Genomic DNA, 24,941 nt, shown 5'->3' on the forward strand with positions numbered 1-24,941 from the left:
GTCGTAGTTTTCCAAAAAAAATAGTATTTTTATTATTTGTTTGCACTACTATTTCTCCTTCGAGAATGGTTCTTGGGTTGTATTACTCAATTAGTGGTTTCACGTATACATCACATGGTTTTTTTAAACTTGTATTTTTTTTGGCTCTACATAGTACATGCCCTATAGAAGAGGTGGGTAAAGTTGAGAAAGCAAGCATATTGACCCTTCAACCAAGCAACCATCGTGCTAACATACAACACTATTGCTTTGTGGACCCTATGGTTTTGGGAGTTCAATTTGTTTAGATATGTTTAGATTCATTTTCAAACAAAAGAAAATATACCTCTTATGAAAGCATTGTTTGTATTATTCCTAGTACAAGTACATCTAGTCTAGAAAATTTATATTTTTTGTGATATGGCATGGAATACAATTGGACTCGAACAAAGTTGCATGACAAGTTCATGCCTTCAAACTCTCTAGTTTAACTTTTAATAGAAATTTAATATTTTTTATGTATTTATTGCAGAATATTTGTCCAGTGTGCAGAACACGTGAAATACAAAACGACCTCTCTATTTATATAACAAACTCAAAGAAAGGTGTGTTTCTTATTATGATTAATAATTTCATTCTAATCTCTAGTTTAATTTATATAACAATTCTAATAGCTTATTTTGTATCTTTTGTAGATGACTTGTTCTGATGAGCACGAGCAATTGAAATACAAAAGAGATCGTTCATTGTTATAAAACAAACTCTAGGGGAGGTATGTTTCCTATTATGAATAATTATTGGTTTTGAAATATGTGTACCATTACTAACTATGTGTATTTTAACCTTGTTTAGTTTATTTCTTTTCTTTCCAGGGAGGACGGTACATTGCAGGAGAGATAATGTGCAGAACTGGTGTTTGCATTTTTTTCTTTGTTCATTTTTTTTGTTTGTTGAGTTTGAGCATGGCCATGCTTTGTGTTGTAATTGTTTTTCTTTGTTTCACCTTTTTTCACCTTTTTTTCTCTTTTTTGTAGTATTGTCTTGGTTTCATTTATTGGTTTTTGTACTTGTTTTCCTTTTTTTTCACGTTCTTATAATTTGGTCTTGATTTCATTTGTTGGTGTGGAAAAGGAAACAAAGGAAGCAGACAAAAAAATGGGGTTATTATTCGTAAATGAGGGTGAGTCAACACAGCTATGTGCAATGCGCTTAACTGAAACGTCTATTTTGCTAATTTGTGGCTCCATTTTTGTGCTATTCAATTTATTATATGCTTTATCTATGTTGTCATAATCAACTACATTGATCTTCTTTAGGCAACAAAGAGCTACAATTGTACAATCTACAAAGGTGAAGTGAAGATGCATTAGACATTCTACAACTGTGGCAGAGGATGGGTGAGACATTCCACAAATTGTAAGTGATTTATTCTATTAGCTGCTAAAATATTAGCCAAGGAAGGGCAGGTATGTGTATGTTTAATACACCACTTTGTATATTTGTTATTTAAACTCGTGCTTTATTCATGATCTCATATATAATATTACTTTATTCATTGAGTGACTCAATTGTAGTGTCTCGGAGGGCCGAGTTGAGAAGATAGACAATGTAGATGCCACGCAAAGGGATGGGTGAGTCATGTTGGCTTCCAACAAAATAGTGTTATTATTATTTGTTTACTTGAAGTTTTTTCCTTCTAGCATGGTTCTCGTGTAGTAGGGCACAGGTATGTGTATGTTTAATACATCGCTTTGTATATTTGTAATTTAAACTCGTGCTTTATTCATGATCTCATATATAATATTACTTTGTGCAGTGAGTGACTACAATTGTAGTGTCTTGGAGGGTCGAGTTGAGAAGATAGGCAATGTAGATGCCACACAAAGGATGGGTGAGTCGTGTTGGTTTCCAACAAAATAGTGTTATTATTGTTTGTTTACTTGAAGTTTTTTCCTTCTAGCATGGTTCTCGAGTACTACCACTCAGTTAGTGGTTTGACATATGCATCAAATGGAATGTTCAAATTATGTGCTTTCTTGCTGCACATCACACACACCCCCTAGACAATGTGCACTAGAGACGAGGATGTTGTTTTTCCACGTCACTAGAGAATGTAGATTACGGTCTAAGAATCTATGACACAACCAACTCAAATGCCACAACAAACTACTTTGGACAATGGAATAAATATAACAAAAAATCAACATGTGCATAAATAGACAACTTTTTACCACTTTTCAACAACCCAACTTAGTTATATTAGCAAATTGTAGTACATTATTTAGGGCTGTGGTACCGGGGATCATGGCCCTCATACAATCAATAATACAAGAAATACAAACTAGGTTTCGATGTCAATCCTTCAACCAATCTACCTTGAACAAGACAACACTTGACCTACTTGTTGATGTAGTGCTCCACAACCCTTTCAGTCCATGTGTCCCGAACACATATGTCGTTCATTTGGCTCCCAAACTACAACAACACCAATCTGCCTCTATCAATCAAACTTGCTCCTTTAGGTGTCTGAACACGGCTCTCCAACTGCCCTCTAGTTGATCATTAGTCCATCAATGAATCAACACATATGGTCTTCTTGTGAGTTGTTTACAACTTTGTTTGTGAATAACTCTGAGATTACCCACTGTTGCTCCTCAGCTCTTTGGGACTTCTTCCCACTATTGCCTTCTTGTGCTGCTCCAATGTAAACAATCTTAGGGCATGGAGGGTTGCCCACTATGATTTTCTATGGTCCTTCTCCAACAATGTATTTAGTGATGATTCATAAGCCTCCTTAGCTACCCTTATTTCTCCAAGAACCAAACCCAAACCCTTAGGCTTCTCAAAGTTTGTCCTTCTTATAGCAGCCAAATTCCTTGTCACATTGATCTAGGGCTGCAAGGACACCTTCTTCTACCCTCCACACAGTCCTTTAGATGCCCCTCAAACTTTGTCCAAACTAGGATAACCATCCACTAAAAAACAACATCAAAGCAAGAGGACAAACATACCTTGTTCTGCAACCTCTTGTTGCTCCCCTTGACCTCGACTTCAATGCAATTTCTCAGCGCTAGTGAGGGTACATGTCAACCCTAAATTCTGCTCCAAAACTTGTGTTTTCCCTCACTTCAAGCCTCTTCTAACTACGTTGTCCCCTGTTGTGATTGTGGCCAAGGTTAGGTATCCTACTAGGCCTCTCCGCCCTCCCCAAAAGATATGTCGTTCACCTACAATCAATCCAGAGTACCTGTGGCCTGAATCATAGAGAAAAATCTCCTCAAACGTGCACAAAATTTGCCCAGAATTCACATCTTAGCCCTTGGCAATATTGTCCTCAAAATAGTCTCAAGAAGACACAAAAGTGCTCCTTCTCCACTTCACTTGAACTCCTTTTGATCTTCATCTATTTTAGAGTTATATTCTTTGATGTGTTGCTCCTTGGATGTGTGGAATGAGCTCTGTCCTCTCACATATTTATATCTTTCGCTTAGGGTGACATTTATCCCTTCAAGAAGGGTCTCTTTAACTAAGGCCGACTTGATCTTTAAAACAATTCACTCACTCAAAACATATAAATGTTCATTTTTCCACAGTGACAAGGGCTCTCTTGGTGCTGAAGCAACCCCTTGCTCCTTTAAGGGTGCTCTATCATGTCCAAGTACCAAGTCATCAAATCTCTTCATGGATTCACACCCACAACTTTGGGTGCAAAGCCCACAGCTTGGGTACTCTTGCCCACAAATCCCATGTGGTTCCAAATCCTAAACAACCTTGTACCCTAGGGTTTGGAGTACCTACCAAGCTATAAATCTCAGCAGAGAGTGGTTAGGTTGAGCAAGCAAGCATACAGACCCTTCAACCAATCAACCATTGTGCTAATAGACAATACTATTGCCTTGTGGCATCTAGGATTTTGGGTGTTCAATATGTTTAAATATGCTTAGATCTCTCTACAAAAAGAATTATTTCTCTTATGAAAACATTAATTGCATTATTCCTAGTAATTTATAAGATTTATATATTTTGAGATATAGCATGAAATATAAATGGATTGTAATTAAATTGGATGACAAGTTCTTGCCTTCAACTCTCTAGTTTAACTTTTATTAGAATCCTAATAGTTTATTGTGTATCTATTGCAGATGGTTGATTCCAGTGAGCACGAATACGTGAAATACATAATGGATTATCCACCTTTATATAACAAAACCCAAAGACATGTATGTTTCATATTATGATTGATTATTACATTCAACTCTCTAGTTTAACTTGTATAATGATTCTAATATTTTATTATGTATCTGTTGTAGATGGCTTGTTCTGGTGAACACAACTAAATGGAATACAAAGCAATGTCTATCGTTGAATAACAAATTCTAAAGGAGGTATGTTTCTTATTCTAAATAATTATCTGTTTTTAAATATGCTTATCATTACTATCTATGATGGTATTTTAACCTTAATCACCCCACTTTTCTTCTTTACAGTAGAGTAGAGGACACTGCAATAGATATAATGTGCAAGGGGGAAGTTTGCAATTTTTTTGTTGTTGTTGTCTACATGTTTTGTTTTTGTCGAGTTTGAGAGAGACCATGCTTTGTGTTGTACTTGTTTTCTCATTTCTTGTAGTTTGGTCTTGGTTTTGTTCGCACGGAGAAAAAATGAAAGAAATGAGGTGGAGGTTATCATTGATAAATGAAGGTGAATCACCCTAACTATACACAATGCACTTCACTCACAATTATCTTTTCCTCATTTGTGACTCTATTTGCTTGCTTTTCAATTTATTATATGGTTTATGTGTGGCTCATACTCAACTATAAAATGAAAGAAATGAGGTGGAGGTTATCATTGATAAATGAAGGTGAATCACCCTAACTATACACAATGCACTTCACTCACAATTATCTTTTCCTCATTTGTGACTCTATTTGCTTGCTTTTCAATTTATTATATGGTTTATGTGTGGCTCATACTCAACTATATTTATTTTCTTTGTGTAGTGAGCGACTACAGTTGTATAGTCTATTAAGGTGAAGTGGTGAAAATACCTTAGAGATTCTACAAACACATCGCAAAGGTTTGGTGAGCCATATTTTTTTCGTACATAATAATATTGTGCCTTAATCCATTGTAATATATGTTGCTTGCACCATGATTCATCTTTTTGTCATGGCTTCAAGGTAGTATGATCTTGTTAATGGGTGTGAGGTTTGAGATTTTCCAAAAATTTTGATACGAAATAGAGAGAAAAGCTATAACGGGGTTCACATTTCCAGGCTTATTGTTCATAATTGTTGTTTCTATAGGCTTATTGTTCATAATTGTTGTTGCTATAACATTACTGAAGTGCTAGCAAGTATGTGTATGATTGATTTATTGTTATGTATATTTTTTATTCAATTTCTATCGTGGTTTATTCATGATTTCACATACAAGATTACTTTGTGCGGTGAGTGACTACTGTTGTAGTGTCTGGGATGGTCGAGTGGAGAAGATACTTTAAGCAATGCAAATGGAGCATAGAGGATGGGTGAGTCGTAGTTTTCCAATAAAATAGTATTTTTATTATTTGTTTGCACTACTATTTCTCCTTCGAGCATGGTTCTTGGGTTGTATTACTCAATTAGTGGTTTCACATATACATCACATGGTTTTTTTAAATTTGTATTTTTTTTGGCTCTGCATAGTACATGCCCTATAGTAGAGGTGGGTAATGTTGAGCGAGCAAGCATACCGACCCTTCAACCAATCAACCATTGTGCTAACATACAACACTATTGCCTTGTGGACCCTATGATTTTGGGAGTTCAATTTGTTTAGATTCATTTTCAAACAAAAAAAAATTACTTGTTATGAAAGCATTGTTTGTGTTATTCATAGTAAAAGTACATCTAGTCTAAAAATTTTATATTTTTTGCAATAATTTATATTTTTTTTGTGATATGGCATGGAATACAATTGGACTCGAACTAAGTTGCATGACAAGTTCATGCCTTCAAACTCTCTAGTTTAAATTTTATTAGAAATTTAATATTTTTCATGTATTTATTGCAGAATATTTGTCCAGTGAGAACACGTGAAATACAAAATGGCCTCTATTTTTATATAACAAACTCAAAGAAAGGTGTGCTTCTTATTATGATTAATAATTTCATTCTAATCTCTAGTTTAATTTATATAACAATTCCAATAGCTTATTTTGTATCTTTTGTAGATAACTTGTTTTGATGAGCACGAGCTGGTGGAATACAAAAGAGATCGTTCATTGTTATAAAACAAACTCTAGCGGAGGTATGTTTCTTATTATGAATAATTATTGGTTTTTAAATATGTGTACCATTACTAACTATGTGTATTTTAACCTTGTTCAATTTACTTCTTTTCCTTCCAGGAGAGGATGGTGGACGGTACATTGCAGGAGAGATAATGTGCAGAACGGGTGTTTGCATTTTTTTCCTTTTTGTTGTTTTTTTGTTTGTTGAGTTTGAGCATGGCCATGCTTTGTGTTGTAATCGTTTTTCTTTGTTTCACCTTTTTTTCTCTTTTTTTGTAGTTTTGTCTTGGTTTCATTTATTGGGTTTGTTGTACTTGTTTTTCTTTCTTTTTTTTCACGTTCTTTTTAGTTTGGTCTCGGTTTCATTTGTTGGTGTGGAAAAGGAAACAAAGGAAGCAGACAAAAAAAATGGGGGTTATTATTCGTAAATGAGGGTGAGTCAACACACCTATATGCAATGCGCTTAACTGAAAAGTATATTTTGCAAATTTGTGGCTCCATTTTTGTGCTATTCAATTTATTATATGCTTTATCTATGCTGTTATAATCAACTACATTGATCTTCTTTAGGCAGCAAAGAGCTACAATTGTACAATCTACAAAGGTGAAGTGAAGATGCATTAGACATTCTACAACTGTGGCAGAGGATGGGTGAGACATTCTACAAATTGTAAGTGATTTATTCTATTAGCTGCTAAAATATTAGCCAAGGAAGGGCAAGTATGTGTATGTTTAATACATCGCTTTGTATATTTGTTATTTAAACTTGTGCTTTATTCATGATCTCATATATAATATTACTTTATTCATTGAGTGACTACAGTTGTAGTGTCTCGGAGGGTCGAGTTGAGAAGATAGACAATGTAGATGCCACACAAAGAATGGGTGAGTCGTGTTGGTTTCCAACAAAATAGTGTTATTATTATTTGTTTACTTGAAGTTTTTTCCTTCTAGCATGGTTCTCGTATAGTAGGGCAGGTATGTGTATGTTTAATACATTGCTTTGTATATTTGTAATTTAAACTCGTGCTTTATTCATGATCTCATATATAATATTGCTTTGTGCAGTGAGTCACTACAATTATAGTGTCTCGGAGGGTCGAGTTGAGAAGATTGGCAATGTAGATGCCACACAAAGGATGGGTGAGTCGTGTTGGTTTCCAACAAAATAGTGTTATTATTGTTTGTTTACTTGAAGTTTTTTCCTTCTAGCATGGTTCTCGGGTAGTACCACTTAGTTAGTGGTTTGACATATACATCAAATGGAATGTTTAAATTTATGTGCTTTCTTGCTCCACATCACACGCACACCCCTAGACAATGTGCACTAGAGACGAGGATGTTGTTTTTCCACGTCACTATAGAATGTAGGTTAGGGTCTAAGAATCTATGACACAACCAACTCAAATGCCACAACAAACTACTTTGCACAATGGAATAAATACAACAACAAATCAACATGTACATAAATAGATAACTTTTTACCACTTTTCAACAACCCAACTTCGTTATATGAACAAATTGTAGTACATTATTTAAGGCTCTAGTACTAGGGATTATGGCCCTCATACAATCATTAATACAAGAAATACAAACTAGGGTTCGGTGTCAGCCCTTCAACCAATCTACCTTGAACAAGACAACACTTGACCTACTGGTTGATGTAGCGCTCCACAACACTTTCAGTCGATGTGTCTCGGATACATATGTCGTTCCTTTGGCTCCCAAACTACAACAACACCAATCTGCCTCTATCAATGAATCTTGCTCCTTTAGGTCTCTGAACACGACTCTCCCATTGCCCTCTAGCTGATCATTAGTCCCTCAATGAATCAACACATAGGGTCTTCTTGTGAGTTGTTCACAACTTTGTTTGTGAATAACTCTGAGATTACCCATTGTTGCTCCTCAGTTCTTTGGGACTTCTTCCCACTATTGCCTTCTTGTGCTGCTCCAATGTAAACTATCTTAGGGCATGAAGGGTTGCCCATTATGATTGTCTATAGTCCTTCTCTAACAGTTAACTTAGGGATGATTCGTAAGCCTCCTTGGGTACGCTTATTTCTCCAAGAACCAAACCCTTAGGCTTCTCAAAGTTTGGCCTTGTTATAGCAGCCAATTTCCTTGTCAAATTGATCTAGGGCTGCAAGGACACCTTCTTCTACCCTCCACACAGTCCTTTAGATGCCCCTCAAACTTTGTCCAAACTAGGATAACCATCCACTAAAAAGCAACATCAAAACAAGAGGACAAACATACCTCGTTGTGCAACATCCTCCCCTTGACCTCAGCTTCAATGCAATTTCTAAGCTCTAGTGATGGCACACATCAACCCTAAATTTTGATCCAAAACTTGTGTTTTCCCTCACTTCAGGTCTCTTCTAACTACGTTGTCCCCTGTTGTGATTGTGGCCTAGGTTAGACATCCTATTAGGCCTCTCCGTCCTCCCCAAAAGATATGTCGTTCACCTGCAATCAATCCAGAGAACCTGCGGCCTGAAACACAGAGAAAAATCTCCTCAAACATGCACAAAATTTGCCCAAAATTCACCTCTTAGTCCTCAGCTTGTAGCCTATCAATATTGTGCTCAAAACAGTCTCAAGAAGACACAAAAATGCTCCTTCTCCACTTCACTTGAACTCCTTTTGATCTTCATCTATTTCAGAGGTATATTCTTTGATGTGTTGCTCCTTGGGTTTGTGAAATGAGCTCTCTCCTTTCACATATTTATATCTTTCGCTTAGGGTGACATTTATCCCTTCAAGAAGGGTCTCTTTAACTAAGGCCAACTTGATCTTTAAAATAATTCACCCACTCAAAACATATAAACGTTAATTTTTCCACATTGACAAGGGCTCTCTTGGTGCTTAAAGCAACCTCTTGCTCCTTTAAGGGTGCTCTATCATGTCCAAGTGCCAAGTCATCGATTCTCTTCATGGATTCACACCCACAACTTTGGGTGCAAAGCCCGCAGCTTGGGTACACTTGCCCACAAATCCCATGTGTTTCCGAATCCTTCACAACCTTGTACCCTGGGGTTTGGAGTACCTACCAAGCTACAAATCTCAACAGAGGATGGTAAGGTTGAGCAAGCAAGCATATAGACCCTTCAACCAATCAACCATTGTGCTAATAGACAACACTATTGCCTTGTGGCCTCTAGGTACACTTGCCCACAAATCCCATGTGTTTCCGAATCCTTCACAACCTTGTACCCTAGGGTTTGGAGTACCTACCAAGCTACAAATCTCAACAGAGGATGGTAAGGTTGAGCAAGCAAGCATATAGACCCTTCAACCAATCAACCATTGTGCTAATAGACAACACTATTGCCTTGTGGCCTCTAGGATTTTGGGTGTTCAATATGTTTAAATATTCTTAGATCCGTCTACAAAAAGAATTATTTCTCTTATGAAAACATTAAGTGCATTATACCTAGTAGAATTACTTCTAGTTTAGAAAATTTATATATTTTGAGATATAGCATGGAATATAAATGGATTGTAATTAGGTTGGATGACAAGTTCCTGCCTTCAACTCTCTAGTTTAAGTTTTATTAGAATCCTAATAGTTTGTTTTGTATCTATTGCAGATGGTCGATTCCAGTGAGAATATGTGAAATACATAATGGATTATCCCCCTTTATATAACAAAATTCAAGGACACGTATGTTTCATATTATGATTGATTATTACATTCAACTCTCTAATTTAACTTGTATAATGATTCTAATATTTTATTATGTATCTGTTGTAGATGGCTTGTTTTGGTGAGCACAAGTAAATGGAATACAAAGCAATGTCTGTCGTTAAACAACAAATTCTAAAGGAGGTATGTTTGTTATTCTAAATAATTATCAGTTTTTAAATATGCCTATCATTAATATCTATGTTGGTATTTTAACCTTAATCACCCCACTTTTTTCTTTTCAGCGGAGGAGAGGACACTGCAATAGATATAATTTGTTGTCTACATGTTTTGTTTTAGTCAAGTTTGAGAGTGACCATGCTTTGTGTTGTACTCATTTTCTCATTTCTTGTAGTTTGGTGTTGGTTTTGTTTGCATGGAGAAAAAATGAAAGAAATGAGGTGGAGGTTATCATTGATAAATGAAGGTGAATCACCCTAACTGTACACAATGCACTTCACTCACAATTATCTATCTTTTCCTCGTTCGTGACTTTATTTGCTTGCTTTTCAATTTATTATATGGTTTTTTATATGTGGTCTCATACTCGACTATATTTATTTTCTTTGTGTAGTGAACGACTATAGTTGTATAGTTTATGAATGTGAAGTGGTGAAAATACCATAGAGATTCTACAAACATATCGCAAAGGATTGGTGAGCCATATTTTTTTCCTACATAATAATATTGTGTTTTAATCCACCGTAATATATGTTGCTTGCACAATGATTCATCCTTTTGTCATGGCTTCAAGGTAGTATGATCTTGTTAATGGGTGTGAGGTTTGAGATTTTCTGAAAAATTTGATACGAAATAGAGAGAAAAGTTATAACGGGGTTCACATTTCCAGGCTTATTGTTCAGAATTGTTGCTGCTATGATATTATTGAAGAGTTAGCAGGTATGTGTATGATTAATTTATCGTTATGTATATTTTTTATTCAATTTCTATTGTGGTTTTTTCATGATTTCACATACAAGATTACCTTGTGCGGTGAGTGACTACTGTTGTAGTGTCTGGGATGGTAGAGTGGAGAAGATACTTTAAACAATGCTGGGATGGTAGAGTGGAGAAGATACTTTAAACAATGAAAATGGAACATAGAGGATGGGTGAGTTTAGTTTTCCAATAAAATAGTATTTTTATTATTTGTTAGCACTACTATTTCTCCTTTGAGCATGGTTCTTGGGTTGTTTTATTTAGTTAGTGGTTTCACGTATACATCAGATGGTTTTTTTAAATTTGTATTTTTTTTTGGCTCTCCATAGTACATGCTCTATAGAAGAGATGGGTAAAGTTGAGCAAGCAAGAAGAGGTGGGTAAAGTTGAGCAAGCAAACATATTGACCTTTCAACCAATCAACCATCGTGCCAACATACAACACTATTGCCTTCTGGACCCTATGGTTTTTGGAGTTCAATTTGTTTAGATATGTTTAGATTCATTTTCAAACAAAAAAGAAATTACCTCTTATGAAATCATTGTTTGTATTATTCCTAGTACAAGTACATGTAGTCTAGAAAATTTATATTTTTTTTGATATGGCATGGAATACAATTGGACTCAAACTAAGTTGCACGACAAGTTCATGCCTCAAACTTTCTAGTTTAACTTTTATTAGAAATTTAATAATTTTTTTATGTATTTATTGCAGAATATTTGTTCAGTGAGCATGAACAAGTGAAATACAAAATGACCTCTCTTTTTATATAACAAACTCAAAAAAAGGTGTGTTTCTTATTATGATTAATAATTTAATTGTAATCTCTAGTTTAATTTATATAACAATTCTAATAGCTTATTTTGTATCTTTCTCATTCCGATGAGAACGAGCAAGTGGAATACAAAAGAGATTGTTGATTGTTATAAAACAAACTCTAGGGGAGTTATGTTTCCTATTATGAATAATTATTAGTTTTGAAATATGTGTACCATTACTATGTATATTTTAACCTTATTCAATTTACTTCTTTTCCTTCCAGATGACTTGTTGACTTGTTGTTCTGATGAGTACAAGCAAGTGGAATACAAAAGAGATCATTCATTGTTATAAAACAAACTCTAGGAAAAGTATGTTTCCTATTATGAATAATTATTGGTTTTGAAATATGTGTACCATTACTAACTATGTGTATTTTAACCTTATTCAGTTTACTTCTTTTCCTTCCAGGAGAGGACGGTACATTGCAAGAGAGATAATGTGCAGAACGGGTGTTTGCATTTTTTTCTTTGTTCATGTTTTTTTTGTTGAGTTTGAGCATGGCCATGCTTTGTGTTGTAATCGTTTTTCTTTGTTTCACCTTTTTGTTTGTCTCTATTTTTGTAGTTTTGTCTTGGTTTCATTTATTGGGTTTGTTGTACTCGTTTTCCTTTTTTTGTTCACGTTCTTTGTAATTTGGTCTCGGTTTCATTTGTTGGTGTGGAAAAGGAAACAAAGCAAGCAGACAAAAAATGGAGGTTATTGAGGTTATTGTTCGTAAATGAGGGTGAGTCAACACACCTAATGCTTTTTCACTTAAAAGTATATTTTGCTAATTTGTGGCTCCATTTTTTTGCTATTCAATTTATTATATGCTTTATCTATGTTGTCATAATCAACTACACTGATCTTCTTTATATAGTGAAGAGCTACAATTGTACAATCTACAAAGGTGAAGTGGTAAAGATGCATTAGACATTCTACAACTTCGAAAGAGGATGGGTGAGACATTCTACAAATTGTAAGTGATTTATTCTATCCCTTGCTAAAATATTAGCCAAGGGAGGGTAGGGATGTGTATGTTTAATACATCGCTTTGTATATTTGTTATTTAAACTCGTGATTATTCATGATCTCATATATAATATTACTTTGTGCAGTGAGTGACTATAATTGTAGTGTCTTGAAGGGTCGAGTTGAGAAGATAGGCAATGTAGATGCCACCCAAAAGGATGGGTGAGTCATGTTGGTTTCCAACAAAATAGTGCTATTATTATTTGTTTACTTTAAGTTTTTCCCTTCTAGCATGGTTCTTAGGTAGTAGGGTAGGTATGTGTATGTTTAATACATCGCTTTGTATATTTGTTATTTAAACTCGTGCTTTATTCATGATCTCATATAGAATATTAGTTTGTGAATTGAGTGACTACAATTGTAGTCACTCGAGGGTCGAGTTGAGTAGATAGGCAATGTAAATGCCACGCAAAGGATGGGTGAATCATGTTGGTTTCCAACAAAATAGTGTTATTATTATTTGTTTACATGAAGTTTTTTCCTTCTAACATGGTTATAAGGTAGTAAGGTAGTAACACTCAGTTAGTTGTTTGACATATATATCAAATGGAATGTTTAAATTTATGTGCTTTTTTGCTCCACATCACACGCACACCCCTACACAATGTTCACTAGAGACGAGGATGTTGTTTTCCCACGTCACTAGAAAATGTAGGTTAGGGTCTAAGAATCTATGACACAACCGACACAAATGCCACAACAAACTACTTTGCACAATGGAATAAATAAAACAAAAAATCAACATGTACATAAATAGACTTCTTATCATTTTTCAACAACCCAACTTCGTTATATTAACAAATTGTAGTACATAGTTTAGGGCTCTAGTATCAGGGATCATGGCCCTCATACAATCACTAATACAAGAAATACAAACTAGGGTTCAGTGTCAGTGCTTCAACCAATCTACCCTGAATATGACAACACTTGACCTACTTGTTGATGTGTTGATTTCGGGTAGCAGCATATGTGATCTAGCCTCGAAAATTGGTGGAGAGGCTAAAGCACATGAGATCTCCAAGACCCAGAATGGTTTGAGTAGAATCTAACGAGTTTAGGAGATATTAAAATAATTAATATTTTTAATGGAGCCTTAAATCTAAACTTATGGAAAATAAAATATTAATGTGAATTAATATAAAACCGAGTTAGAATGGTCCAAAAGTCATGGCTCAAGTCAGATCTAATCGTAGTCGTTGATTAGGGATTTAATCTCAGCGGTTGAATTGTCAACGAGAAAAGCATAAGAAGAGGCTTGAGGGTTAGGTGGAGGACACACCGAGTTGATCAAGAATTCGATTTTTTGGGGCATGGCTTGCTGAGGAAATCGAAGGAGTGATCAGAGTTGCAGCTGAGGGGCAGTGAATGCAGTAGCAGAGAGATAGAGATAGTACCGACAGGATCAGTGCAAAGCTGAGAGAGCATCAACGCAAAAGCCAGGAGAGGGTTGACGTAGAGCCAGCTAGAGGCCACACAAAAGTAGCCAGAGGCCACGCAGACGCAGCCAGGAGGTGCGCAGATCTTGAGGAAGGTTATTGTGGGAGATGTAGAGGTTCCAGGGGCCGACGCTAGGCCAGAGAGGCTAACGCAGACCCTAGAGGCTGATGCTGGGAGATTTCGTGGGGAAAATTGGCGCTAATATCTGTCTCCGACTGAGAAGTGCTACTATCGAGGGCATTCTCTATTGGGTGAGCCATCTCTGGCACCCAGATTTTATTCTAAAACTGCTTAATAATAAAACCCTCAGATTGTTGCACCAGTTTTCCCGCATTGGGTTTTTCCGGAGACATTAGTCCAAAAATAATAGCGTCACTTGTGTGCTTGTTTTTCCTTCAGTTGATGATCTGTATGTGTTGAGATTGTACTTGTATTTATTTTCAGTATTTACATGGTAAATAACTTGTTAATTAATGGAACAAGTAGGAAAAAATAAATCAGAAAGTTGTGGAAGGATTTCTAACAGTTAGACTTAGAAATTCCAACATCGTATCGGAGCATGGTTGTAGATCACAGGATAACTGAGGGCATCAGCCGAGCAGAGCAACAACAACAAAAACAGTTGTTCCGAATGACAGAAGTTGTTCCTAGCGGAAAAGCAGCAAGGTAGGGGTGACATAGTGCATGTGTCATCAGCTTGAGCCGAGAAAAGGATCAATGCAATGGCAGAAAGGAGTAGACCTAACCTATGTAGTGCCCGATCATCTTTCTCAGTGAGGAAGGATTGACACCCGTGGCCAGGAAGTGCAGATTTTGTTGGTGTCAGGATTGCGCAGAGCCTAGAGGCTATAACCTTCAGTGTGCAGATTTTGTTGGTGTCAGGATTGCGCAGAGCCTAGAGGCTATAACCTTCAGTTTGCTGGGGCATAGGACGATGTGGGTAAGTTGCAGAATGAAGCTGGTGGGGTAATGTGGTCAGAACAGTACCCAACAGGGCAAGACCAAGGAGGAGGGAGTTGCTGTCGAGGATTTCTAGCCAAGAAATCCAGATCAGTGGTGCAGCTGCACTAATGATCGAAGTATGGGCATCTCGACATTGACAGAGGGGTTTCCAAGAGGGAAATCGAGGCTCAGAGGGAGTCACACCGAGAACTTCCAGGAGGGAAGTAGAGAGACTCGGAAGAGTCGAAAGAGGAGCAGCGAAATGGCAGTGAATGGGGTAAGAGATCAAGACAGACTAGACAGAGCCTCAAACTTCGTAGTCTAGAAGGCCAGGATCTTGTCCGTTCTAGACAGGAATTGTCTCAAGCACTTCGCCTTGAACACGATAGCGATCCCAGTTGACCCGGATAAGAACGAAAAGTACGAGGAGGCAATGGCGAGGGCCAAGAGCATCATCCTTGACGGGGTCAAGGACCATGTAGTACCACATATTGCCGAAAAGGACACAACAAATGCGATGTGGGAGGCCCTGACAAAATTGTATCAGCATACTTCCGTGCAGAGGAAGATGCTACTAGAAAATCAGTTGCAGTCATACTAGATGCAGAAAGGAGAATAGATAGACACCTTCCTCGGTCAATTGAAGGAGATCCGAGATCAGCTGACTTCCATAGGGGCCATGCCGAATGAGGAGATGATGGTGAGGACCTCATTGAACGTAGTCTTAGAGGATTGGGAGGTATTTGTCGAGAGCATATTGGCAGGTCGACCTTTCCAGATTGGGTGGAACTGTGGGTGGCTCTTCGTCAAGAAGAGATGAAAACGCTAACCAAGGCAGGAAGAAATGTTGGGAACTAGGTCACTATGCGAGCTAGTGTCCGAGGAAGAAGAGCAAGGGAGAGGCTTTTGAGACCAAGGCTGCACCAACAAGGGCAGAGAAAGAAGTGGAGACAGATGATGACTGTGCCATGAGTGTTCATGCGCCACTTGAAAGGAAGTGGGGAGACATTGAGCTATAGTCAGATGGACTACAAGCAATGAGGGGCAAGATCCTTGAGGTACCCAACCTCTTGGATCATACCTTGCTACAGGAGCCCCGAAGAGTAGCAGGACTGGTAGATGTCGGTAGAGACGGATGCAAATGGAGCAACAGAGGGAACTACAGTGTAGGTGTCTCAAGACAACATGAGGTAGTAGTGCGAGATGCACAGAGTTGTTGCAGTAGCGCAGAGGTCAGAGAGGGAGAACTCGTCAGTGACAGAGGGAGCTTCAGCATCAGAGTATTTCTGGCCTGACGGAGATGTCAAAGTTGGGAGATCAATTACTTACTTCTTAGTAACTAAGTTGCACTGCAGCAGTTAGCAGTGGCAATGTTATGGGCAGCACGATGCAGCATGATGAGAGGGGTTGAAGGGCAGATGCAACAGCGGAAGTAGCAGGGCCATGGGCAGCAGCACGAATGCAGAGGGAGCTACTGTACAAATGTAGCAGTGGTAGTGGCAGGGCCATGGGTAGTAGTACATGATGCAACATTGCAGAGAATGTTGGGTAGCAGGGCTAGCATCAACAGAGGGACCGATGCCAGATGATCAGGGTGATGCTCAGTGAGGAGTATTACTAGAGCACAATCCTCGCTAAGGAGTGTTGATTCGGCGTAGCATCGGATGTGCTCTAGCCTTGAAAATTGGTGGTGAGGGTAAAGCACATGAGATCTCCAAGACCCAGAAATGGTTTTGGCAGAATCTAACCAATTTGGAAGATATCAAAATAATTAATATTTTTAGTGGAATCCCTAAGTCCAAGACCCAAAAATGGTTTTGGTAGAATCTAACCAATTTGGGAGATATTAAAATAATTAATATTTTTAATGGAGTCCCTAAGTTTAGACTTAGGGAAAACAAAATATTAATGTGAATTAATATAAAACTGAGTTAGAATGGTCCAAAAGTCATGGATCAAGCCAGATCTAATCTTAGTTGTTGATTAGGGACTTAATCTCAGTCGTTGAATTGTCAACGAGAAAAGTATAAGAAGAGACTTGAGGGTCAGTTGGAGGACACACCGAGTTCATCAAGAATTTGATTTTTTGGGGCAGGGTTTGCCGAGGAAATCGAAAAAGTTGTAGTTGAGGGGCAGTGAATGCAGTAGCAGAGAGGCGGAGATAGTACTGGGAGCATCAGCGAAGAAGCCAGGAGAGGGTTGATGCAGAGCCAGCTAGAGGCCACACAGAAGCCGGGAGAGGGTTGATGCAGAGCCATCTAGAGGCCACGCAGAAGTAGCCAAAGGCCACGCAGAGGCAGCCAGGCGCTACGTAGAGCCTGAGGAGGCCAGCATGGGAGACGCAAAGGCTGATGCAGAGCCCCGAGAGGCTAACGCTGGGCCCGAGAGGCTAACGCTGGGCCAGAGAGGCTGACGCTGGGAGATTTCGTGGAGTGGATTAGAGTTGATATCTGTCTCTTACTAAGAGGTACTACTGTCGAGGGAATTCTCTGTTGGGTGAGCCATGACTGGCACCCAGATTGTATTTTGAAACTGCGTAATAATAAAACCCTCAGATCGCTGCACTGGTTTTCCCACATTAGGTTTTTCCGGGGACATTAGTCCAAAAATTACAGTGTCACTTGTGTGCTTGTTTTTCCTTTAGTTGATTTGTATGTGTTGACATTGTACTTGTATTTATTTTCAGTATTTACATGGTAAATAACTTGTTAATTAATGAAACAAGTAGGAAGAAATAAATCAGAAAGTACAGGAAAAATTTCTAATAGTTAGACTTAGAAATTCCAACATGATCTAGCGCTCCACAACCCTTTCAGTCCATGTGTCCTAAACACATATGTCAATCCTTTGGCTCCCAAACTACAACACCAATCTGCCTCTATCAATGAATCTCGCTCGTTTAGGTCTCTAAACACGTCCACCAATTGCCCTTTAGCGGATCATTAGTCCATCAATGAATCAACACATAGGGTCTTCTTGTGAGTTGTTCACAAATTTGTTTGTGAATAACTCCGAGATTACCCATTGTTGCTCCTCAGCTCATTGGGACTTCTTCCACTATTGTCTTCTTGTGCTGCTCCAATGTAGACAATCTTAGGGCATGGAGGGTTGCCCACTATGATTGTCTATAGTCCTTCTCCGATGATTAACTTAGGGATGATTCATAAGCCTAATTGGCTACCCTTATTTCTCTGAGAACCAAACCCTTAGGCTTCTCAAAGTTTTTCCTTCTTATAGCAGCCAAATTCCTTGTCAAATTGATCTAGCGCTGCAAGGACGCCTTCTTTTACCCTCCACACAGTCCTTTAGATGCCCCTCAAACTTTGTCCAAACTAGGACGACCATCCACTAAAAAACATCAAAACATAAGGGCAAGCATACCTTTTCCTGCAACCTCCTCCTTCTCCACTTGATTTCGGCTTCAGTGCAATTTCTGAGCTCTAGTGAGGGCAAACATCAGCCCTAAATTCCAATACAAAACTTGCGTTTTCCCTCACTTCAGGCCTCTTCTAACTACGTTGTCCCCTATTGTCATTGTGGCCTAGGTTAGGCATCCTACTAGGTCTCTTTGCCCTCCCCAAAAGATGTGTCGTTCACCTGTAATCAATCCAAAGAACCTGCAGCATGAAACACAGAGAAAAACCTCCTCAAACGTGCACAAAATTTGCCTAAAATTACCCTCTTAGTCCTCGGCCTGTTGCCTATCAATATCGTCGTCAAAACAGTCTCAAGAAGACACAAATTGCTCCTTCTCCACTTCACTTGAACTCCTAATCTGCAGCGATTTCGGAGGTATATTCTTTGATGTGTTGCTCCTTGGATGTGTGGAATGAGGTCTATCCTCTCACATATTTATATCTTTCTCTTAGGGTGACATTTATCCCTTCAAGACGGGACTCTTTAACTAAGGCCGACTTGATCTTTAAAACAATTCAGCGACTCAAAACATATAAACATTCATTTTTCCATAGTGACAAAGACTCTTTGTGTGCTTGAAGCAACCCCTTGCCCCTTTAAGGGTGCTCTATCATGTCCAAGTGCCAAGTCATCAAATCTCTTCATGGATTCACACCCACAACTTTGGGTGCAAAACCCTCAGCTTATCCAACAAAATCCAACTAAACAATATCCATGAGATGAACCCAACCATGCTCATACTCAAAACCCTAATTCAGAAGCCTATAATGAATTGTCATTGTCTGCGATCAATTGTCGAACACTGCAATCGACGAGCGAAAACTTCAGATAACTGAAAAACCAAACACTAACTTTCGGTCGCATGGAGGACATGTTGTGCAAGCAACTAAAATGCTTCAGTCGCAAGGATGAATCGGCCAGCGATTGACTGCAACCGATATCTCTCTATGAATGCCTGCGACTGAGGCCCAAAACCCTAAAACAATGATGCGAGCTTTGGACCTTGTAATTTCACCTTTGTGCAAACCCATTCCTCTGTGGATCTGCCTCAAACCTTTGCGAGCCAAAAACAAAAAAGAGAATAGAAGAATATCTCATCATAATGTTCAAATGAGGTTGAGGTCACTTGTATTTATAGCCGACCTGATCAAATATGCACATGTGGGCTTACAATTTGAAAATACATTTTCCCTTGTCCAAATTTGATGATCTTTAGGTCAATTTTGGTCCTCTCAAAAAGAGGAATTCAATACAATCATTATCTCCAAATGAGTTGTCCAAAGTAGAATTTGGCCCTAGTTGCCAGTTTTAACAGATTGTTGGTAACATTGTTGGTAACAGATTGTTGGTGGAACGCGGCCCTTTATTAATGTAAAATCAAAAGAAAATTTGTAATATAAACTAGCAAGATAAAAAGGAGAGAGAAAAGAGCTAAAAGTAAGATTAGCAAATACAAGTTGATATAGAGTCATCCCTTATCAAAGTTAAATATGCTTGTAGATATTTCGTTGAGTGTGATACATGGAAAACATCTTGGATGAAGGCCATCATCTATCTTTCGTTTAGTGTGATACATGGAAAACATCTTGGGTGAAGGCCAACTGGTCAATTTATTTCTTGTGTCTTGTTATGAGTGCTCAAATGCCTAAGAAAGCAGAAAGCAATTAAGTTTGATCATGTAGCATTGAAGGTAGGTCGATTTTGGTCCTCTTGAAAAGAGGAATTCAATGCAATCATTATTTCCAAATGAGCTATCCAAAGTGGAATTTGGCCCTAGTTGTCAATTTTAATAGATTGTTGGTGGGACGCAGCACTTTAAGTGGAATTTGGCCCTAGTTGTGGAATTTGGCCCTAGTTGTCAATTTTAATAGATTGTTGGTGGGACGCAGCACTTTAAGTGGAATTTGGCCCTAGTTGTCAATTTTAATAGATTGTTGCTGGGACGCAGCACTTTATTCATGTAAAATCAAAGGAGATTTGGAATCATTATCTCCAAATGAGTTATCCAAAGTGGAATTCCAAAGTGGAATTTGGCCCTAGTTGTCAATTTTAATAGATTGTTGGTGGGATGCAGCCCTTTATTCATGTAAAATCAAAAGAAATTTTCTCTAATATAGACTAGCAAGATAAAAAGGAGGAAATTTTCTAATATAGACTAGCAAGATAAAAAGGAAAGAGAAAAGAGGTATGGTAAGATTAGCAAATACATGTTGATATAGGGTCATCCCCTTATCAAGGTTAAAGATGCTTGAAGATATTTCGTTGAGTGCGATACATGGAAAACATCTGGGATGAAGGCCATCGTCCTTCAAGGTGTCCATGTTCTGGTCAATTTATTTCTTGTCTTGTTATGAGTGCTCAGATGCCCTAAGAAATATATGATCGAAGAAAATCGACCATCTTGGATGAAGGCCATCGTCCTTCAAGGTGGCCATGATCTGGTCAATTTATTTCTTGTCTTGTTATGAGTGCTCAGATGCCCTAAGAAATATATGATCGAAGAAAATCGACCTGCTCAAATGCCCTAAGAAATATATGATCGAAGAAAATTAACAAGGTCAATTTATTTCTTGTGTCTTGTTATGAGTGCTCGGATGCCCTAAGAAAGCAATTAAGTTTAATATTAAATTCCAGTTGTTTTCAGGTTTGCATATTCTATTTTTGTTTGATGTTTGGCTTCCTACTAATTTTTGGCCATGTGAAAAATACTTTATTGCCTAAAGATAGACGGAATTTGGTTCTTTGTTAGTATGCATGCAGTGTATTTTTTCTACATCTATTGATGGAAAGATCAAACCCTGGTTGTATGATCTTGCAGGGCCTCTGGTGCACTACAATGACTTATAGCGCAGATGGAACAAGGTAAAATGTCAGCTTGGAATGATGTTTAGTTTGTAAAGTGTCTTCATGTGGATTTGAGTGTTACTTTCTCCAATTTTCTATATTTCTTGCAGGGCCTCTGGTGCACTACAATGACTTATAGTGCTGCTGATGGAACAAGGTAAAATGTCAACTTGGAATGACACTTAGTTTGTAAAGTGTCTTCATGTGGATTTGAGTGTTACTTTCTCCGATTTTCTATATTTGCTCTGTTAAGACTATGCCCTTTCCACATGAATGTTACTTTCTCCAATTTTCTATGTTTGCTCTTTCAAGACTATGCCTTTTCTGAAGTTTATAATCATTTGTGTTTTATTAAGCTCTTCTCTTGTGGAGCATGTAAAGATGGTGATTCATACCTGGTTGAGTGGAATGAAAGTGAGGGAACAATCAAGCAGACATATTGTGGTTTTAGGAAGCGTTCCTCAAGTGTTGTGCAATTTGATACAACTAGGAATAGGTTCTTGGCAGCTGGTGACGAATTTCAAATAAAGTTCTGGGACATGGATAACACCAATATCCTGGCAACAATTGATGTTGAGGGTAGTTTGGTAAGAAGTTATTTTTTAAGATGAGGATGGTTTATTTTTATAGTTTGAAAGATAATGGTTTTGACCAAAAAAGTTTCAACGCATTATTTTAAGTTGTCTTGATCTAATCTTTGTATTATTTCCAAAAAGCTGCAGGCTAGTCCTCACCTTCGTTTCAGTAAGTCACAACAAATGACAGTGGCACAAAGATCTTAGCCAATCACCTTCGTTTCAGGTTTCAGTAAGTCACAACAAACGACAATGGCACAAAGATCTTAGCCAATGCAGAGGGATTTCGCTTAATTTGCATGTTGGAGAGTGATCCTTGGAGGGAACGAGGGTGGCACCAGTGACAATGCCAACAAAGGTAAATTGCTTCTTCCATGCACATTTACTGCGTGCATGCACTACTAATTAATAGTAAAGTTTAAATTCTAACTAATCATTTTACTATTCAGACTTCAATTGTGAATGTCATGCCTCCCGCCGTCAATGCTCCTGGTTCCCTTCCCAACGGTATAGAACGTTCAGGGAGACTTCCACCTGCAGTGTCAATGACCAATTTTGTAAGTGCTTTCCCCTAGAATGATTTCTTTAGAATCTAGCATATTTGTCCAACCATATTCAATTTAGTTTGTCTTATCATTTTCTAAATTGTCACTCCAAAGTCCAGATATTGTTGCTTTCAAGTATAATTCTTTAGAATCTAGCATATTTGTCCAGCGATATTCAATTTAGTTTGTCTTATCATTTTCTAAACTTTCACTCGAGAGTCCAGATATTGTTGCTTTCAAGTTTACATATAGCATAGGATTTTGTTCTTTTCCCCTTTTAAACAATATCTGACACTCGAAACATGTGTGCACAGTAGTATAGATAGCAGTCTGACCCCAAAAGTTAAACCAAGGCTTCTAGATGAGGTTACAAACGAGCAAACAAACGAGCAAGAACTGGAAATTGACTGAATCAATGATTCGGGTCAGTGTAGTACTCTCAGGTTGCATGCGAGTGAGGTATGCAATCATCCTTCTATTACAGAAAACACTAAATTCTGTCGATATTGATCGATCCAAACAAGTGATGCGGCTATTTTGCAGGTAGTAAGAGTGATATACACCAATTCCGGTGTTTCTGTTTTAGTACTACCATCCAATGCTCTCGCAGAGTGACCGAATCCTGGAAAGGTGGGGTTCTTGGGGTGCGGCTATTTTGCAGGTAGTAAGAGTGATATACACCAATTCCGGTGTTTCTGTTTTAGTACTACCATCCAATGCTCTCGCAGAGTGACCGAATCCTGGAAAGGTGGGGTTCTTGGGGTTCTTTAGTAGTTGTTATTTGGGGTTCTTTAGTAGTTGTTATTTGCTTCCTTTTTATTTTAGCTTGTTTTATTTATTTGTTTGTTATACTTTTGGATATATAATTTGCAGTTGTTTTTTATGTAGTAATGATTCCACCACAGATGTGGCAGCCAGCTAGTGGGATTGTTATGAATAATGACATTGTTGACACAAATTTAGAAGAAGCCGCTGCTTGTATATCTGCTTCTGGTGAACTGGTGGCAAGGTCTCCTTATGATGGCATTTAAGGTAACAGAGCCTTTTACCTAAAGACTAGTTTCATTTTAATGATTCCCATTATATATATATATATATATATATATAATTTATTGTTACATTGATCTGATTAGGGGTTTATTCTGGTCTTCAAAATTATGTGGGTAATTGTGGGTAATGGTGTTCAGTTCAGGATCATCACTGTAGAAGGTTCTTGCCTAATGTTCCTCATTATAGGCTAAGAATTCAAAGGCTCCCAATTTATCCAAATCACTGGTTTCATGGCAAGCTAATTAAGAGTTTATTCTCTAATCTCAACTTCAACATCGATACATATATCTACTGCTCATATTTTTCCATTGCCGCAGCCTTTGTGTTTTGTTTTTATGGACTTTTAAAACATAAAAACAATACAGATATTTATTGCTCATATTTTTCCATTGCCGCAGCCTTTGTGTGTTTTGCTTTTATGGACTTCTAATAAAAAAAACTTAGCAATAAAAAACTATTGATACAGATATTTATTTACCGAAAGCAATTGATGGAATACTACTCATATTTTTTATTTCTGCCTTACAAGACTTGCATGCTTATGCGCTTTCATTGCTCATATTTTTCCATTGCCGCAGCCTTTGTGTGTTTTGCTTTTATGGACTTCTAATAAAAAAAACTTAGCAATAAAAAACTATTGATACAGATATTTATTTACCGAAAGCAATTGATGGAATACTACTCATATTTTTTATTTCTGCCTTACAAGACTTGCATGCTTATGCGCTTTCAACTATCATGCTTATGCGCTTTCAACTATGTCTGAAGAAATCTGTCACTATCTCTGAATGCATGAATAGATGAAATCTGTAATTTCAGAAATCTGTCACTATCTCTGAATGCATGAATAGATGAAATCTGTAATTTCAGAAATCTGTCACTATCTCTGAATGCATGAATAGATGAAATCTGTAATTTCAGAAATCTGTCACTATCTCTGAATGCATGAATAGATGAAATCTGTAATTCTAGTTGTTTTAGTTGTTTTGATTTCTGAATGCATGAAATCTGTAACTATCTGAATGTATGAATACATGAAATCTGTAACTATCTCTGAATGCATGAATTCTAGTTGTTTTGATCTCTGAATACATGGATCTGTAACTATCTCTGAATGTATGAATTCTAGTTGCTTTGATCTCTGAATGCATGAATTTGTAACTATCTCTGAATGCATGAATTCTAGTTGCTTTGATAACATGGAGAGCATGGATCTGTAACTATCTCTGAATGTATGAATTCTAGTTGCTTTGATCTCTGAATGCATGAATTTGTAACTATCTCTGAATGCATGAATTCTAGTTGCTTTGATAACATGGAGAGCATATAGCTTGTTGTAAATTGGCAAACGGTGGGTGATTGTTAGAATGTGCCTGATTTACTACCCATTGTTTCATCTTCTCCACTTGTTATG

General features: G+C 37.5%; 2 long non-coding RNA genes across 3 annotated transcripts; both read left to right on the plus strand.

The window, feature by feature from the left end:
* Nucleotides 1–1,041: 1,041 nt before the first annotated feature.
* Nucleotides 1,042–23,910, plus strand: LOC149150310 (uncharacterized). Of its 2 annotated transcripts, XR_016263126.1 has the most exons (22): nt 1,042–1,159; nt 1,296–1,395; nt 1,554–1,610; nt 1,796–1,870; nt 4,122–4,199; nt 4,290–4,364; nt 4,609–4,680; nt 4,983–5,512; nt 6,037–6,106; nt 6,197–6,273; nt 12,115–12,430; nt 12,566–12,664; nt 12,804–12,879; nt 21,332–21,375; nt 21,468–21,514; nt 21,714–21,944; nt 22,080–22,290; nt 22,382–22,489; nt 22,792–22,936; nt 23,021–23,225; nt 23,366–23,509; nt 23,665–23,910. It is a non-coding gene; the product is annotated as an uncharacterized LOC149150310 (long non-coding RNA). The 2 variants fall into 2 exon arrangements; XR_016263127.1 differs by lacking the exons at nt 1,042–1,159; nt 1,296–1,395; nt 1,554–1,610; ... (5 more) ...; nt 6,037–6,106; nt 6,197–6,273 and adding an exon at nt 11,934–12,014 and having other exon boundaries at nt 23,665–23,904.
* Nucleotides 6,391–11,675, plus strand: LOC149150311 (uncharacterized). The gene is made up of 11 exons (XR_016263017.1): nt 6,391–6,690; nt 6,827–6,926; nt 7,080–7,141; nt 7,325–7,399; nt 9,850–9,923; nt 10,014–10,088; nt 10,190–10,371; nt 10,519–10,600; nt 10,795–10,844; nt 10,958–11,055; nt 11,599–11,675. It is a non-coding gene; the product is annotated as an uncharacterized LOC149150311 (long non-coding RNA).
* Nucleotides 23,911–24,941: the final 1,031 nt, after the last annotated feature.

Source organism: Pinus tabuliformis, chromosome 9, assembly GCF_031772625.1.
Source record: "Pinus tabuliformis cultivar Carrire ecotype Pingquan chromosome 9, CPIR1, whole genome shotgun sequence".
NCBI lineage: Eukaryota > Viridiplantae > Streptophyta > Pinopsida > Pinales > Pinaceae > Pinus > Pinus tabuliformis.